This window comes from Heterocephalus glaber, unplaced genomic scaffold (genome assembly GCF_053883595.1).
Source record: "Heterocephalus glaber isolate CG9 unplaced genomic scaffold, H.glaber_assembly_v1.0 deba00000122, whole genome shotgun sequence".
Classification (NCBI taxonomy): Eukaryota; Metazoa; Chordata; class Mammalia; order Rodentia; family Bathyergidae; genus Heterocephalus; species Heterocephalus glaber.
Genome location: NW_028258138.1, coordinates 18,629,942 through 18,640,390, shown reverse-complemented (window position 1 = coordinate 18,640,390; position 10,449 = coordinate 18,629,942). Strand labels below are relative to the sequence as shown.

General features: G+C 32.8%; 1 long non-coding RNA gene across 1 annotated transcript in view; it reads right to left on the bottom strand.

Annotated features, from left to right (window-relative positions):
* Positions 1–903: 903 nt before the first annotated feature.
* The window catches only part of LOC110348608 (uncharacterized), a 43,395-nt gene continuing 33,849 nt past the window's right edge, over positions 904–10,449 (bottom strand). Inside the window, exon 3 of the long non-coding RNA XR_002393966.2 lies at positions 904–9,410. This is a non-coding gene — a long non-coding RNA (uncharacterized LOC110348608). The remainder of the gene's footprint in view (positions 9,411–10,449) is intronic.

Here is a 10,449-nt window from a genome sequence, read left to right as displayed (position 1 = left end):
ATAAATTGGACTGATGAAAACCAGATTAAAAAGAGAAAAACAAATTCACTCCATTATACATCATGCTTATGCATAGGGATATTCAGAGATGATATCTCAAAGGGTTGCTTAGCAGGGGGTCTTATGTGCCACCTTACCAAAGATATAATAAAATTTTAGAGATGGAACAAATCAAAAGAAAAAGACTTCAAGTTTCCAGGTAAATCAACTGTGGGAAAGTAAGTATATGGGAAACTAAAGATAGATAAAGACGGATAAGTAAGATTTTTGTGCAGCTTCCTCTGACTACCTTCAGGTTGGCAGGGACTATATGTTTTTCTAGTGATTGACTTTTGTTCTTCCTGGTAGAGAAGGTAAAGGGGCATCTTTGCAAATATAATGACCTCCTTTTAGGTAATTAGGGATAGGGCAGGTGCTTGTCTTACATCTGCTGTTTCTGATTGTCTTTCATCTCAAAATAATTCTTATGCCAATGTGGCACATTGTATGGTAGAATTAATCTGTGGCTACCTTAAATCTCTGTGAAGATAGCATTTACTCAGATCTTCTTTGTACTACATGCAAATTTCATAGGGCCTGATTGGAATCTTAAATCTCTAAAATCCTCAAATGTTGTCTATAACTGTGGAAAGTAAATCTAGATTTTATTCATTAATATCCAGATTGAAACATTACCCAGAAGCCCAAAATTTTTCAGTTATAAACCCTGTATTTTTATAGTCATCTCCCTGATTTCCACATCTATTTCTCATCAGCTTTGGCAATTGGATTAGGAAAGGAGCCATAATTACAACTCAGGACTGAACATTCATGATAGTAACAGTTTCGTGACAATGTTGGAACTTGCCTCTCCTTTTTCCTTGAGAATACTCTTTCTTATTTTTGTTTAATGGGCACGTTTCTATTAATTCTTGGTGTTTTTGCTAAGTGTTGTCTCTTCTGTGAACATTTATGACTTTGCCAAGTGTTATCCTTGCAGTGTTTTCATAGTGTTTGCTGTTTATTTTATCTACAAATATTATATTATGACACAAGCAATAAATACAGTGCTACCTTACATCAATAATAATATTCACATGGCATCAATAATATTCACATATCAAAAATAATAACAATATGAAACATGACACAGTTTCATATCTGCCATTCCTTTACTGTTTTTGTGCTTACTGTAATATTTGTCTCTGTAGCACATATCAAAGGTCTTAAACCATAAAAGTCATTCAGTAAATTTTATTAAATAAGTTAATGCATTTCTCCAAATATTAGTGCATCTTCTTCACAGCTTTTACTTACAAACCTTTTCAGAAGGATTTTATAAACTACTGTCAAAATGTGGCAGAATGCAAAGTGTTCACCCCTTAGTGAATGCAAAGCTGATAAGCACAATGAAAAGATACAGAAGTGGAGAGATTTATTACTTGTAGGAAGTAAGAATAGCACTGGGATAAAATTGTAAAGCAGTTTTCTCCTGGAATAAAGAAGGCAAGTGACTCTTTGGGGGGAAACATTCATATTTATATTGGTCGGACTCATCATAATATGTAGAGATAGCACATTCCTGAAAACGCTTGGTTTTAGGTTATAATTATGTTTAAAAGTGATGGCAAACATAAGCACCTCTAAATATAGAATTTAACATTATAATAAGAAAAATTAGTTTCAAGCTACCTAGAAGAATGAGGCAAAGTGACTTGGTGATTTTGATGGGGTCCTTTAAAGTTTTTCCGATGACCCTGGACCAAAATGAAAACCAACTTTCTTTTTTTTGTACACTTAAGACCTATGCATTTCATAATATACAAATTTTAGCTCAATTTGAAAAATCTGTTCTTTAAAATATAAGTTACAATAATTCTATAATATTTCAACTGATTTTAAAAGGTTGAATTGTTTTCCAACCAAATACAGTGGACCCTTGACTTACAAACTCAGTTTGTTCCTGAGGGCCTGTTTTAACTCAAATTGATTAATTGAAGGCTCAGGCTCCTCTACGCAGCCTTCAAAGTCTCTCTTCTGTATACAGGCAGATCTCAGGGTCCTCAGAGTGACATTGACCCAGGATTTCTCCACTAACCCCACATAGGAAAGGATGTTGTAATGTTACTTCCAGAACTATTTAAGGGTTAAATCTGTATCTGAGACCATCTGGAAGTGCAAGTGGCCGGCATTCAATTTGTAACTCAAGACTTTGGTAGTAAATCAAATCTAAAATGGCGGTCATAACCCAAGTCATTCGTATGTCAGGCCAGTCATAACTCCAGAGTCCACTGTTGTAGAATTAAATTTTTACCACATCTCTCATTTTTTTTATCCAAAGTAAATAAGTAAATCTATACCCAAGAAATCAACAGATTAGTAGCTGAACGTGTCACTCTGAAGGCAAGTTACCAGTCTTTTTGAAAAGGCAGCATATTTTTTCTTTCCTCACCACTCATCAGTATAGAAGTCTACCCTAACTTACCCGCCTGAGCAGCTAACACAAAGACAAATCTGTCATTCTCCTAGCCCTACCAACCTGGTTTATAAAATAATTCATGACTCATTGTAAAACAAGCACAATAAATATTAATCAATTATATTTTATGGTCGGTATAATCGAAAAGTTGAGTAGTTGCTACAGACCTCTTTATGTCATCAAAACCTAAAACAACTACCATCTACTCTATTGCAAAAAAGGGTTGCTGGTATTTGTTTGAGTATAAAATTTTCTTATCAAGGAAACACAAGATAATAATAATGTTTCTAAAATCAAAATAAATTTTCTTCTCAAAGTACTAACTTAATTTCTCAATATCTTCTTAAATCATCTGGCCATTTGAAAGCCTAGTAATTTTAAATATGCTTTATTATATGCTTCAGTTTATATATACAATGTATAGGATATAATAGTTCAGTTGCAATATTTTAAAATAACTTAGTTCCACCAATACCACTCCTGGGCATATGTCCAAATGAAATGAAAGTAGTCTGCCAAAGAGAAATCTGCATTCTCCTGTCCACAGCAGCATGTTCAAGTGAACCAAGATGTAGAATAGTGGAGATATGGAAGCAACTTAAATGTCCATTAGTAGACTTAAAATAGAAGAAAGTCATGTCATATGCTACAACATAGATGAATCTAGAGAATATTAATGTGATTAAACTAGCTACATAAAGACAAATATCATATGTATGATCTCATGCGCATGTGGAATCTTTTAATTTTTGTTGTTGATGTTGTTTATCTTAGAAGGAGAAAGTTTATAGATTCTGGTCAAAAGGTAAAAATTTAGGGTAGAAGTAATGAGTTTAAAATAGTTATTGTACAGCATGGTGACTATACTTAAAAACAATGTATTGTATTCTTGAAAAATGCTAAGCAAATAAATTTTTAAATCAAAATAGATTTTAAGGCAAAATAAGTCTGTGAAGTAATGCATAGGTTGATTAGCCCTATTTAGTCATTCTAAAATATATACATATGTCCAAACAATAAGTTATAAAGGATAAATATGTACATATTTTGTGATCAGTAAAGTAAAAATTAAGGATAGTAATAAACCTGTCATTTCCAATTAAGGATTGTCTTAGCTCAAATTCCCTAGAAGACTAATTCTGAGGCAAAAGCAATCAAACAAAAACATGATGTGCTATGTGCCTACACTTTAATAGGACTACAATCGAGGGGAGCAAGAAAAAATTAAAAGAAAGAAGTGAGCTAGAAAAAAACTAAGTAAAAGTGTGGGAATTATCACTGGGTCACAGTTTTGTAGTAAAAGTAGTTGACTAGTTTATCTCACCTTTTGTCTGCAGAAGAACAATTTGATCTTATTTTCAAGCCATTATTGGTTAAGTATGGAAAGGAGGGAAACAGATTTATTCACTAGATCCGAAGGTATTAGAATGTCCAAGCTATGGCATGGATATTTCTGGTGGCTTTTAGCCAGATTTAGAGTGAGAATCACAAGCAGAAGAGTAGATTGGAAAGATCTGAAAATTTTTCACATAGGCCAAAAAAGAATTGTTTGTAAAGTTGAATCTAAGGAAGGTGTGGTTGAAGAGATGAGCACTATTATAAAAATAAGCCAAATAATTTGAACAGGGAAAATGGGAAAGATGCCTAGAGGATATCTTAGGAATTTGAACTGATCAGATGCTACACAGCATAGGCTCAAGGTTTAAAAGAATAGAGTAGTGAGAACATTGATTGTGAATGCTAAATGATCATAACATGACCCTAATAACTTAGCAACTCTGACCCACCCATAAAATTGTTCTAAAAATCTTTCACAAATATTTTCTCTGTTATTTCTGTATCCGAGGCACTATTCTATGCAAGGTAGAGGGGACACGATGATGATCAAGATTTGCACAAACCCAGTTCCTTGTGTTTTATGTGTTTTTGTTGTATGTATTATTTTTTAAAGGAATAGAATTAAAGGATAATATGAATGTGCTTCCTTGAGGTAGGTGCTTGGAGGTTTCTTCATGGAGGAAATGTTCAATGAAAGATTGAAAAATAGAGGGGACAATCATAAGAATTAAATATAAATAAAGAACAAAGTAAAAAATAGATAATAGGAAGCAGGGAGATAGACCTTTTGAAAGTGGGAAGAGGACCAAGAGACAGAGGAAGGGGGAGAGAAAAGGAAGGAGAGGGGGAAAAAAAAGAATTAAGAAGTGTAATGTAGAGCTGAGGATTTAGTTCAGTGGCACCATGCCTGCCTCGCAAGCCCAAGGTCCTGAGTTCGATCCCCAATGCTGCAAAAAAAAAAAAAAAAAAGAAGAAGAAGAAGAAAAAGAAAAAGAAGAAGTGCAATGTACATGTAGCAATTCTCCATGAGGAATGTGATCATTATGTGCTACTGCAAGCATGTACTAATAAAACTAAAAATTGGTAAAGATCTTTTCATAGGGAAAAGATCAATCCATTTAAGTGGAATATCATTGAGTGATGTGAAGAACTTAGTTCCAAGTAGATGACTCTGGGTGAAATTGGAGCTGTAGACTTGAGTTTGTATTTTATTTCAAGTAGAATAATGAAACATTGACAGTTTTATAAGCTGGAAAGATAAATAACACAATTTGTATTTAAAGGTCACTCAGTTGCTGTGTTGGGATTAAAGAGTTACAGAAGTGAAGAGACACTTATTGAAGGAAACTAGAATACATTACCCTGAAATATGCCTCTTTGACATAAAATTATTCTTGCGTTGAAGGTGATAAAGAATCCATAAATGGAGGAAAGTCTCCTTCCACCCCATACATTCTGCCACAAGACATAAATTTTCCTTTACTGGAGTGTACTCCAGACTTTAATGAGCCCAGAGAGGGCACTACAGGAATCTGCAAATAAAATCTCACCACTTTAGTTTCTTTTAATATATTTATGACTGTTTTCCACTCTTGGAAACCCCAAACCCTCCCCCCTTTTCCTGTCATTTCACCACAAATTTATTGTTCTTTGTTAAAAATGCTGTATGAGCCAGAGCTCAAAGACTTTGCTTTGGAATTACTTTTCATAGAGATTTTGTCCTATGTGATGTGTAACATATGCTAAACATATATTATTGTTTTTCTCCTGTTAATCTACCTTTTCTGTTACGGGGTCTGTCCCAACTAAGAAGTCATGGAAGTTGAAGATAGACTTAGTTTTCCTCCCTGTTAACTTTCATGACTATTACAGTGGAGTTAAAGTTTGATAGTGGATTTAATTAAATTGATAGAGAAGTTGTGAGAAATTAACAGTAATAACTATTGTGATCATAATAGTAAGATAATATGCTATACTGATTGAAAACATTTGAAACAGTGATTACAATGTTGCGGTTGAAATCAAGGTTAGACAAAGAATAAAATGAGGTCAGGCCATACCTGAGTCATCCTGAAAATACTGAAAGGGCAATGTGTATTAGTCAGCATTTCCATCGCTGTACAAAATACCTGACACCCATAATTTAAATGAAGAAGTGTGTGATGGAGCAAAGCTGCTTAATTCATGGTGGTCAGGACGCAGAGCCGAGAAAGACTGCCACAGAAGGAAGAGGCAGGGACCACATGCAGAACCCAAGGTGAAGTCTTCACGACCCACACAGACACCCAGCAATGTGCTCTACTAAACCCCTCTATATTTCTCAACCCAGTCAAATCAACAGGTGAAAATCAACAGTCACAAAGGAGTGAAATTTCCAATGAAACTAAATATGCTTCGCAGTGCGAAAAAGAGATCTTGAGCAAGTGATATGCAAGCTAGGAAGTTGTGGTTGTAAAGGAAATCTCCAAAAATTTAAAAATAGTCTCATAAATCTACATGGTACCAGTGGAGTGGATTAGCTGAGATGAAGGAAAGGGAACAATAATCAAAGTGAGATCGACTGAGAGACCAGGATATTAGATAATTAATTTCTGCCAGGTAAATTCAAAATTATTAATGAAATATAATGAGAGAGAGAAGCTGGAGGTATTCAGTGAATTAGGTGAGGTTACCAAAAAATTAAAAGTGTATTTTTACTGGAATTTTAAATTGAATCATTCAGTTTAAAGGCAACCTAGAAGTAAGGTTGTAAACAAAAATACAATTGAAATATTCATTGAAGTACTACCAAACAGAGATTTTCTCATTTTAAAGTAGAAATAATTAGTTTTGATTGAGCTTATGCAGTCTGAAGCATAACAATTTTCACCTTAACACAGGAAAGTGTTTTGAAACCCTGAGGAAGAAAATGCTGGGAAAATACAAGGTACACCATTGTAAAAGTAAGTTTGAACCTGCAGTTCGGTCTTCTAGTTTCCTTTATGAGCAGTTGGACTACAATCCACTATTCTGTTAAAATGAAGTTGTAATATGTAATATGCTTTTTGAATTTTTCACTATGCCTTTGTAAGTCAAAAGAAAAGAAAATGTTTTCCTTAACAAAGAAATTAAGTTTTTGTGTGGTGACAAAGATTGCTTTACCTTGGACTCTGCCACATGCGGACATTTATCTTTGACGATTTTATCATATATCAAGAGTGAAACCAAAAGAGAAGATGCCATCTGGTACTGAAACGTAAGTAACCTGTAATTTAATTTATCACAGAAAACTCCAAGCCAAGGACCTTTAAAAAGCATTAACATCACCTGTGAACTAGGGATGCCTTGCTGTAAAGGGGCCTTTGACTGTCAGGCTTTGCAGTGGTTTTACAGTGGTTCTCCCTCGTCACAGTTTCCGTTATTCTACAACAAGCTATCATGTGCTTAACGAACAAAAACCAGTATGAGTAAAACCATCATTTTAAATTCTAAAAATGAATGAAATTTTATATCACTTAAACTATTGTTCATTTTCTTTTTGTTCCTACCTAAATGTTGACTAATATCAGTTAACATTATAAAATAAAAAATGTCACTAAAGTAAGTGCTTTGCTGGCTATTCATTATTACAATCATGAGCCGAGAACAATGCTCACTTTAATATTTGAATAAAGCATTATTAGAATATAATACTTATAGATACGCAAAGGACATTGAATGTCCAGTTTTGTTTCCACAGATTTATAATCTTACTAAAGATGCTTAATCATTTCTTGATATAATAAAACTATTTAATTTTGAATCTTATCTCTTCTTCCCTGAAGATGTTAATGAATTTAGAGATAGCAAAAGATGATCTCTTATACTCTCTATTCTTTGGAATAGAGTAATCAAAGTTACCTAAGATACTTATGAAAGAAAAGAAAGTATACTGTGATAATGAGTGATAAAAATAGAGTCATTGGCTGAAACTTTGGTTAAAATTGGATTACCACCAATTAATTCTAGCAACCATGCCACAGAAGTCATCAATCTGATAACATTATTGTTCAGATTGATAACTTTCAACTCATGGAACAGATGTGCAGATATCCACATCTGTCTGTCTTAATGCTTTACTATGCTAAAATCTGAGGTGTGAAACTGCTAGTACTCTTTTGTTTTTAGTAAATAAATCACAAAAAAATTATGAGTACAATTTCGCATAGTTCAAAAAAGAGGAAGAATGCCACATGAATTAGAAGCTCATTCTGAATCAGGTAAAATTAAATTTGATGTTTGTCTTTCTCATTTATATGGCGTGTAATTCTGAAAAATTCAGCCACTCTAAGTCTTAAATTCTTTATAAAATTTTATCAAAGTTATGGTTTTGAGAATCAAATATGTCTTATATACAAAGCACTTATTCAATGACTTGCATGTGGTAAAACTCAGCAAATTATACATATATAACTAAGTATATTCCTTCATATGTATAATTATATTCATACTTATAAATGACTAGATAGGCTTTGGTCCAAATTTATATTAACAATTAATATTATTCTACAAAATAGCTTATTCCATTTAAAAGGCATATCTAAAATTCAAATTCAGAGAACTTCTCAAGTAGCACATGTATATGCAGGAAAATTATCATGCAGATTAGATTCTATCCTATGATTTTCAGAAAATCGGTTGAATTAAGTTAGTGAATGAATTTTCTGGGTAAATTCATTGTGAATCTTATCTTATGCTTCTTCATGTCTATTTTGTTACATGTCATTCATACTTACATTTATATGTCCTGAGGTCATTAGAAAATATAGAATGCCTTCTAAACCACACTAAATTACTCTCAGTGTGGTTTTAAAATAGGCTCTGATACAGCCTTAATCAGACTGTCTCAATTACCATAGTAACTCACTGTGCAGCTGTTAGATAAAAGGAATTTTATTCAATTGCCTCAAAGTTTAGTGGATTTGAGAACTATGAATATCTAGGTCACTGATAATCTTCTTGAAATGGTTTCTGTAAATTTGTTGTTCACAGATTCTCCATTCCTGTCTATGGCTTGTGATTCAGTTCTCTAGATCTAATTTAAATAAGTGTCTGTTCTCCTCAATGAGCAACTGTATAAAGAAATAACTATTAATGCAAATCCATAGATGAGTTTAAGGTTGTGATGAAGTTCTAACTTTTTTCTTAGAGGACAATGTATCAGATTTTACAAGTAAACAAGGCAGTAAATCTTCCTGTGTTTTACCCAATAACATTATACAAATACATGTTTTCTTAATTATTTAAAAAAGAAATTATTCTTATCTATGATTTATTTTTAGAACAATTTCTAAATGATAATTTCCACGTGTTATTTTACTTTCTGTGGCTTTATTAGTGGTCCCCAATTCTGTTACTGAGAAGATACCTACCTAATATAAATCAACAAAGTATAAATTAAAAGAAGAATATACCAAGTTAAATTTGGAAATATTAAACATCCTTGAAGATGTTTTGACATAAGAAGTTTTTACTTTCCATGTGTTACATTTTGAAATTCTTTTTATACACAGGATTCTGAAGTTTCTAAGTCTTCTAAGTCTTCAGTCCAGCATTTGACACAAGAAGAAAACAGCAGATCTGACAACTTTAAGCACTGAAGAAAGAAAACATACAGATGGGGTTATTTTAACAAACAATATGTTGAGATTGTAATGCCTTCATTGCAATATATGAAAAATATGTTAATTGTATTAATAATCTGTTAATAGATAAGACATTTCTTTATTTTCATATTTCATATTCTATTGGAATTCATAGCTGGGATTACTTGCTTATTTTTCATGTAGGAATATTTTAGGCTGCAGCCTTTCATGATCACACCTTACAGAACATTTTCTAAGTATCCATATACCACAAACTTTCTACCATTCTCACTGTCATTAAAATACATACACAGTTTTATACCTTAATTTCTTTAAAGACTGCAACCCCAAGAAAATACAGCCCAGTTTTGGCTTAGTATAATTTTGAGACTTCTTTTAGACATTAGACTTGAAAATAAAATTTTCAAAAATGCACATGATACGTTTTTTCTAAGAAAACATGTACATTAGGAAAACATTGTCTTTCTTAAGTTTCTTTTTTCTTTCTTTGTCCTCTCATTTTAATTTGTGTTTGATTTAATTAGTGAAAGCCAATATATAAAAGAGTTGCCAAGGAAGATTCCTCTGTGGTTAAAGTAGTGTAAGAAGGTAGTCAAAGAGTGAGGAATGGCCACAGCCTCTCCTGTGTTATTGAGCAGAGAACAAATTTTTTTAACAACCTGAGCAGAAAGTAACATAAGTACCATTAGCAGTTTAGCTTCTCCAGGAGTGAGAAACACTCATTATTTTAGCAAGTTTTTTTCAGCCAAGAAGTACTCAAGGGCATTATGAAAGGGAGGATAACTGATGCTTTTTAATATGTAAGAGTACACTCTCCAGGAAAGCTGGCAGTTCTGCCACCTGGGAAGACTGCAGAGAAATGAGGAAATTTCACTACCTCACAAAAACCCAAACTGCAGAACAGAGAACAATTTTCATTGCTCTCTGACCTACCACTTTTATTCCTTTTTTTTCTGTTATGCATAGGCTTTACTTACTAACTTCTAAATAAATAATTTAATTTAAACCTATACACTGACATACAGAAAT